Here is a 9,668-nt window from a genome sequence, read left to right on the forward strand (position 1 = left end):
TCTTGAAATGCATACTTGTTTCATAGCGCTTGTTATACCAGTCTCTCTTTCTCTTTCTCTCCCTATCAATTTCATCTGTTTGCATAGCTGTTTCAGAGTTATCTGTTTCCATAGCTGTTCCAGAATTTCTTGTAGATGATGTTGAACCTTTAGTCTTTGTGTTAAGTGCACAATGATTGACAGCAGGATTCTTGTTGAATACAGAAACAACCACATCATAATGATTTCTGTTTACATGATTTAGATATATTGCGCCATCTAAAGAACTCCATGTTTTGTCTATGAGGTTGCCACTGTACTTTGACCACTGACTATCCTCAAATGTAAATATTGGAATGTTCAACATGTGAGACATAGCTATTACTTCAACTTCTGTTGCCCATGAACCTAATGTCCCCATAGCTTTTACATAGCTTTGAAAACATAGATTTGATCTGAGGAGTTTTTGAAACATTGTTTCATTTTGCATTAAGTACTTGCACATTTCCAAGCGGATCTTATCATGTGCATGATCTGAACCTGACAAATAGAAAGAGACTGCTCTAAAAAAGCAATTCCCATCCCCAGGAATTTTCTGACACCGCAATGGTTCTCCTGCAGCACCAATACTGACACCTTGTGGAATGTTGTCAGCTATGAAAGGAATTTGAAAATGTTCACATGAACGCTTTCTAACGTTGAAAGGAACATGTTCAAATTGTGTGTGTATTGGCTGTTCAACGAAAGTGATTGCTATATCTTTTCCAATATGTATGTTTTCAGCCCTATCAGATGGAACATTGTCTAGACTTACATTGTAGGATGTGCAATTGCAAGTGACTCCAGTAATCTCGCATTGGATAGCACTTGTTATTTCCATAGAGTGCGCCAAATCCATTATATGCTTGTAAACACCTGATAAATTATTGACAAACATGCATGTACTTTTCCCTTCAGGCATTAATTTCCCAGTGACAGATCTAGAATGAGAATCAAATAGGAAATATCTACCCCTCAGTTTCCCGACAAGCATGGTATTTTCACGAAAACAAACAAAACACCCATCCCTTTCATACAAACATGTTTGCAGTGCTTCCTTGAGACTTTTGGCATTGAATAAACTAAAATCAGGTATTTCGTCATCAAATTTTGATTGAATCAATGTGCTTATAGGCTCATGAAAATCAAAAGAGAACATCTCATTGTGAATTTCAAGTGCATTTGGAAGATCAGAAATAAACAAGTAATGATGGGCTATATTTGTGTATCTCTGCAAGTTTGCATACAATTCATTCCCTGTCATTAGAATTTTGTCCATGTCTGCTGCACTCCATAGATGGGATGATTTCAGTTTATGATAAGACAAAGCTGATAAACAGTTTGGAACACACTGTAACCCAGCAGTTGTACCAACAAGATCATATCCCTGATTAAAATTTCCTTGGACAGTGGGCCATGGGTTTTGAACATCAAAATCATTGTCAAATTCTGTTGTAACCACAGTGTTTAAATCTTGTTCACCTGTTCTGATAAAGCATGTTTTTTGATCATTTGACGAAAGAATAAAATGTTTATTCTTCTCACAAGCTTTCTCCTCATTCAGTATTAGATTTGCTTTGGGAGATTTTGTGTAGGTTGAAGTTTTGCTGTTATCGTTGACATGATTTTGAGAAAAAATTTCTATTCCATGTTTCTCTTTTTCAGTAACCAAGTCAGAAAGATCTTTGCTAGCAACCAAGTTAGAATGCTCCTTGTTTATTACCAAGTCAGATAGTGCTTTCTCTGTTACCATGTCAGACCATTCATTATTAGTAACCAAGTCAGAACATTTTGCATCTTTTGTGAAATCAATATCATCATTCATTGATAATACTGAGTGCGTCTGATCTGCAAGGCATGGCAACTTGCCATCTTTGTGCCAGGGTACCCTTGGAGGAGTACAGACCGAATCAGAGACAGATACTTCCTCAGAAGTACTCAATGAAACGGAATCAGAGATCGGTGTCGTACACACGTATATGGTACTCAGACTTCCCTGAGAAGATGCAGAACTCAGAGCATTACTTGAATTCATTTTCTCAACCTAAGAGGCCTGAATCTTGGCCAAGGGTTCTCCCAATGAAGAGCAGACCCCCTCTGTGGAATCATCATGGGTTGAACAGCAAACATTTCTTTCCTCATTTTTGGCTTCAGATTGAGCATCATAGACTTCTCCTCTTTTACGGATTTTGTCTTTCTTTTTCTCGTTTCGAGCATTTCTTCTTTTTCGTTTAGGCATCTAAATAAATCAGAAAATTATTAAGCACAAAAAACATCTAATAAACAAACCAATTATTCATTGGTCAAATGGGAAAATGGAAGCACCCACATTTTATGAAACCATCTTATTCATGTTTTTAGAACTTGTCCAAAAATTTATTTAGACTAGTACTCTGAATAAGCTTTTTTTGTCTATTATTTTTATTTTGACCCTGCATATAATTAATTTCATCTTGAATAATTCCAAACTCTTAGAGATTGATAAAGTCATAAACTATTAGATATATTTATTTAAAATTAAAGTGGACCAATTTGAGTATTTAGCATGAAAAGAGGCCATATGAGACTAATACTTATGAACAAGAGAAATATTCTGACATATAGCTTTCATTCAGTGCTATATTCTCAATACATGTCTGCTAAAAAAAATACTGAAAATTAATATATAAGGGAGTGCAAAAAATGTTGACCAGCCAATAGTAGATATTGCTTTAAAAATCTCTCATGCAAATAATCTTTATGGTTAAAAGACCTTGACCTTTTGTTGTTGTGAGCATCGAAATGAAAATGCATGACATACGTTTCAAAAAAGATTAATATAAGGAATAAGGAATCATTCTTTGAGTATTTTGAGGTGATAATTTTGGTCGGGGCGTGATCAAATCCAATAAAGCCCGAAAGGCTTTATGATAGTATTATGGGTTATATTGTACAAAATCAATACATAGTGTTATCACAGGCAAAGACACTGGAAAATGTAAATATATGGTATTCAAAATGACAATCGCATTTGTCCATTTGTGATTTTACTACTTTTAAGCGCCAGCTAAAGGCATTTTATTATAAGTGTGTTTTTTAATTACTATGTGTAGTAAGGGAAAAAAACAAACAAACAAAAAACCAAAAAAAAGCTGTGAACTCTTCTTAGACAACATTTTTAAATTCTGCATGTATAACAAATCTATGTATTTTATTTGTGTGTACAGCGTCATTGATTGCATTTTTATTTGTAAAATTGTGTGTTTCATAAATTATAATAATAATAATAATAATAATAACTAGACACGATCTCGTTGCGAGCAACGAGGAGGTCTTCCGTCCGATTTTTAGAACAGGAAATGACCTTGCCTTTTATCTTCATCAACGAAACATATCAGGAAATGCAGATGTGATCTAAAAGAGCAATGGATGAAGGATTATACACCTGTAGGATCCTTAATTTTAAGGACCAGTCCCATTTTATTTCATATTAAATAAGAGGTCTATTGACTTAATAACAGGTCTAATAACCTGTAATAAAAAGAAACCGAAGAAAAAAAGAGGGCCTTCCTTTGTAAACGGAAGACCCTAATAACAATAAGAATAGAAGTGTCTTCCGCTGAAGACGGAAGACCCTAATAATAAAAGACTGTATTTGTCTAAATCTTAATTGAAGAGTGTTTTTCAACTTGTACTACAGTCCTACAACCCTTTTATGTTGATTATTTTAGTTAGAAATTAAATAAAAAGGAGAGAAAGAAATAGAGAGAAAGAACAAATCTTGGCTCCGGCGAGATTAGAACACACAGCCTTTGCAGGTGTCTCAAAACATGGCTGACGCGAAATAATTCCCGAATTTGTGTTTGAATTTGGGGCGTTTTCGCCCGGGAGAAGAGCTGAGTTTTTGTATGAGATGAAAAACAAAGTGTAAGATGTCTGACTATTTAGGTTTGGTAACAGTGCGAGGTCATTTGAAATATTTATGCGTGTTTGTGTCTGCACCCCTGCGAATGTGTTCGGAATGTTTTCTTTATCGTTGCTAAGTAAGTAATAAATCCAGAGGTGCTCGAATGAAAGTTCACGAGACTTCACCGATATTTGTTCACTTCCTGTGAAATTTCGAGCGGAAGTATAAGTTTTCGGATAATATTCTCAAAATACGTAAGTACTGGTCGTTTTTCATATCACATCCTACATGTACTATGATTTATGTTAAAACAGGAAAAGCTTTCAAGATGTATGTCTTATTTTACCATCTAGCAGTTATTTATATTAAACGATAATATTCAGAACAGAGTTATCGTTCGTGTTCAAACACGTGTAGAGTGGTTGAAAATATAACCATTGGGTTGCTTAATAAAATCATAGCCATGTTTGATGCTTGTGTTGTGCAATACCATGTTTTAAAAAAAAAAGTGGGTGTCTGTTTTGCATTAAAACTTAGTATATCGAGCCATTTTCAAGGAACATTCTGCATAAAATGGTATAGTCTGTTTCACTATTGATGTTATTACTAGGTCAGGCGCGGATCAAAAATTAATCCTCAGGAGGGATCTCTTTTAAACATGTTAGTTGTTGCAACAGCAAACAAAAACTAATTTTTGTATAGTCACATTTATTTCTAGAACACATTTTATTCACCAATTAATGAAGATAAAGTTTAAAATCAATAAACCTCTAGATTTTATATTTGACTACCTATATTAAGAACCTAGATACATGTACTGCGAAATAGACTTTATACACGAGGTACGATTTTTACTGCGAAACTGAAAGGGTAAAATAAAACCACGTGGTCTAAAATTTGAATGACAATAACATTCGCAGGGGTGTCTGGAGGGGGGTGAAAAAACCTGAGCTTGATTTTTGTCGTAAATAAATCGAAAATAGAATTTTGAGGTGTGGATCTCGGATTCGGTCATTACATGTAGTACAGTAATCTAGAATTGAACTAGGTTGAAAATAAAGGTTCAAGATGAAAGATCCAGTAAAATCAGGCCAGAAAAACTAAATGATTTTCTGAATAGGAGGGGGGGGGGGTCGGTGCGTGTACTGTGTAAATTTAATTTTCAGGTATAGGCAACAAGCGCCGTTTAATCTCAGGAATTTCGACTTGATTGTTCAATCCGCTGCATATTTGGCAGACAATAAGAATGGTGTCCGAGGTTCATTTTCACGAATTTTCATTAGGATTGAGTGAAGGGCTTGGGAGTTATGATTTTTTTTACAGTACATGTCAATCACGACAATTGAAACTCAAATGCCAAAAACTTCATAACTCTGTTAATAATGAACGAATTGGTCTGGTAATTAGTACAGTAATCTAGAATGGTAATTACTTGAAGTTAAAGGCCCAAGATCAAAGATCAAGGAAAATCGGGCCAGAAAAACTAAATGATTTTATGAATGGGGGGGGGGGGGGGGTCCGGTCGGTGACTTCTATATTAAACGTAGACTATTAAATTCTAAAAATCACAAATTACACAATTTCTAAACAATATACATATGTTAGAACAATGTATAAGCGTTGTTTGAAAGATGTAACTATTGATTTTTTAACATCTGTTTATCTTAGGCTCAAACACTCATAAACGGCTGGTCAGTTTTCAAACCTTGTCGCAGTCACCCGTTCGTTTGTATAGTTACGTGTATAAACTTTGGAAGTTTTTCTTAATCCCAGACAGACAACAGATTTGTATCAGTATATAGACATGCACAAAAAAAGGAAAAAGTCCACCATCTTTAATTTTAGCGTTGACTTCCAATCAGTATGAAGACAATCATTAAGCAATGAATTTCAAATTATTTGAATCCATAGATTATCCCGTAACTTGAAATAAATACATGTATACTTTTTGGACGCCAATGTACATTTAGCCTCTATCCAATTTACTGCATGTTACCTGTACAAGTACTTTAGAGAGAGAGAGAGAGAGAGAGAGAGAGAGAGAGAGAGATTTATTTTCTAGTTTTTTATAGTGTTTAGGGAATCAGTATATCAGCAACGAATGTCAATAAACGCATGCATACATGCAAGCGTGTATCTATATATGTGAACAAATACTAATCAGTCCTCCTTTTAAGGTCATGTAGAATAACGTTGGTGCATTGCTAAATGTTGTGTGCATACAGTCATTGAGATGGCGGCATTTCTTTGATGCCGGCAAAGCGACCCAGTGAACTCTAATGCGGTCGTACTGCAGGGGCGCTTCGGCGGCATGTCTTTGATGGCGGCGATGCGAACTGCTGACAAAAACAAGCTCTATATTTGTACTAAAAAAACTGTTATTATTTTTATTTATGATAAAAATAAAACGGAAAACAATAAAAACCATCATTTTAAAGGTAAAATCGTTAAACAAAAGAAAATTAGGGAAGAACAAATAATCGGCACTCGGGGATGGAACCCGGGTCGCCTGGGCACAAGTCCAACACTCTAACGACTGAGCTACGCGGGCTCTCGCTTCAGAACTTTTGAACTCAAAATCTCGGGAATGCCTGGATCGATTTTAACACGAATTTCATATTCTGAAGTGTTTTAAGCGTCTCTATCGAATAAAAACATAAATAAAATTCAAATCTAAAAATTTGAAAAATTAAGGTTTTTCATTTCCTTCCGGTGACGACCGGAAGTGACGGCGGACGTTCGGATATGCGAAGGGCACTGCGGCCGTTTACTCTCTACCTTCTCTGAAAATTTGAAGTTTCTATCGTAAATACTTTTTGAGAAAAATTGTGAACAAGCAAAAACGTAAAATCTTTAATATCTCGGTACCGGATGTGACGATCAAAAAAAGCCCGTGTACTTTTCTTACAAATTTTGTCTTGAAGAAGATCTGAAAATTTCATGAAAATTGGCTGAAGCATTTTTGAGAAAACGTGACAGAAAAAAAAAACAATAAAAATAATAGTGAAAAAGAAACAAAGCAATAACAATAAGGTCTTCCGTTGGAAACGGAAGACCTTAATAATAATAAAAATCATTTAAGATAACTGTGAGTGAAGTATGAGCCATATTGAACAAAAGGAAGGAGAAGATATGCTCCAAATACATTAACAGTTTTTATCTTTTCAATTCTTTTACAAATATTCATACACAAGCTTTGGAGTTGATATTGGCACAGCAGCATTTACTTACAAGGAAGATTATTTCATTCTCATTGACCCATAATAAGCCAAAGAAAATCTACTTTGAAAAAAAGTTTCATTTTTTCAATTACAATTAATAACAAATTTTACAGAACTTTGGACACATATTGTTCAATGTGGATAAGTGGATATATTTTACCGAAAAGGGATATATAATAGCAAAAGTTTGAAGATGAAAACAAACAGGTTTGGGTACGACACAACATAGATGTCGAACCTTACTTGAACTTTCAGACCTGATGAGCTAAACAGCAGATGACTGACAGATGGGTCAAAAGCATTATACAGCGTACAAATGTTGGTGAAGTAAAGCATTGATTAAATTTTTATCAACGTTGTGGTAAGAACATACATGTAAATTGACATGAGGTTGTATAAGATAAATAAATTACATGAAATATTTAAATTTACATTCCCTCACTGATGAAATCAAACTCAAAGATCAGAATACCATGCATAACCTGATATTCAAAGCATACAAGTCTTTAATAAAAAAAATAATCCTTATTTATTATTGTTCATTTTGATAGCTAATTGAAAACAAAGCGGCTATCATACATCATACAAAAGATGTGTATAACACTACAAATGTCCTGGCAGGTGACCAATATTTAAATGCCAACTCTAGTATAACATTTGTTTGATAGAAAATTACTTATAAAATCCTGGAAACATGACATTTACAATTTTACTGGGAAATTTCCAAGTCATCATAATAATGTATTTGTCTTCTTCAACAGATATGTTGTAGTAAAAAGGAGATATATACCACACCCCTCCCAACAAATGCACAGTGAAATAAAGATTTTTTAAAATAGGCCCCACCCTAGAGCTAAAAACCCAGACCAAGTAGACATGTATTTCACAATTTCAGTATAAGGCTTCATGGACATCATAACCATGTTTTTATCTTCTTCCCTCACATGCGTCATAGAAAACAATTTTAGTTTTTTTTCTTTCTTTTTCCTTGCATATATAGCTGCGCCTGTGACAACCCAGGGGGTTTTAGAGCCTAAATTCATACAATATTGATTCTTCTAACTGTAAATGCTTCACATCAAAAATGCAACAATTGGCCTAACAGTCTTTAAGAAGTTAAAATGTAACCACAGGACGACAGACAAAAGTCATTAGAAAAGATCACCTGGATTACTCATTCCACTTGAAAACATCCAAGATCATATGACATATTAAAGACTTGCACGAGTCTGTCCATTTTATTGTTATCATAGAAAGGGCATAGTACCTTAATTGTATGCGTACTTTTATAAAACAATTTCTACATTCATCATACATATATTTTGTCTTCTGTTTATATTGGAAATGTGCAACCAAACATTCCTTATGAAAACACTTTGCTAAAACGTGTGCCATAAGCACAAATGCAAAAGTCATCACATGTTTTGAGTATATTATTTGTTGTAAAATTGAACGAAATAATTATCTTTTCAGAACCAATTTGACGAGTTCTTCAGGGTTATAATCATTGAATTATGTCCACCCCAATATACAAAAAATGTTCTATGACGTTTCTGGCAGAAATAGAGAAATAGCCTATATAAAATATGTCCGTTTCATGTTTGTGTGATATCTGTGACTGAGTGTGTATTCAATTGCTTTACAGCAAAGATACTGAATGATATATTGCATACATATCAAATCAATATAAATATAAGCATTGGATGTTTAAATCCTTTAATACACCAAACAGTGCAAACTAGAACTGTCCTGATGGGACTAATACCCCCGCTAGGCTAATTCCAAAAGGGACAAATAATTGAATTGAATAATAAACGTTTGGAACACATACAAAAAAAAATTTCTAGAATTGTAAAAAAAAAAAAAATTAGTTAACAAAGAAAAATTTAAATCAAAATTGTTAGAATTTCACTGTAAATACATATCTATAACAGTAATACATTTACAAATGTATGTATTTGATGATATATTTTTTTAATTTAATTGATTTAAAGAAAAACCAACAATGTGACAATAACCCCTCCCTTTGCAGTGAATAGAAATACCGGTAGCCAAGCAATGCTCTTCTGTAGATAAAACTTTCAATATCTTTCTAATAAGAGTCTTGACAGATGCAATTAGTTGTTTCAAATTTTCCTCACTTTCTCCTATGGCACAATGGAACTCCATATCAGAAAATTGATCCCATAGAACTATGATTTTCTTTGATGAACTTGTTAAATTAAATAAACTCCCAAAACATTACCATAATTACCATACTATGTAAAAATATGTAAAAAAGAAAATTTAATATTACAAACAATTTTAAAATTGCCAAAACACTACAATCATATCAGTAATTTTGAATTTCATTTAAATTAATGCCCAATAGGGTCACTTCATCAATTTACTTGACAAATAAATTTAAACAACCTCTAAAAATAGTTTAACTTCTTTATTAATTAATAATTATATTATTTATTTCCTTATAATGATAGACCTTTTGGTTTACATGAAACAGTTTTAAAATAGCCCCAAAACCATCACCCATTTTACAGATTATC

This window comes from Magallana gigas, chromosome 1, assembly GCF_963853765.1.
Source record: "Magallana gigas chromosome 1, xbMagGiga1.1, whole genome shotgun sequence".
NCBI classification, from domain to species: Eukaryota; Metazoa; Mollusca; class Bivalvia; order Ostreida; family Ostreidae; genus Magallana; species Magallana gigas.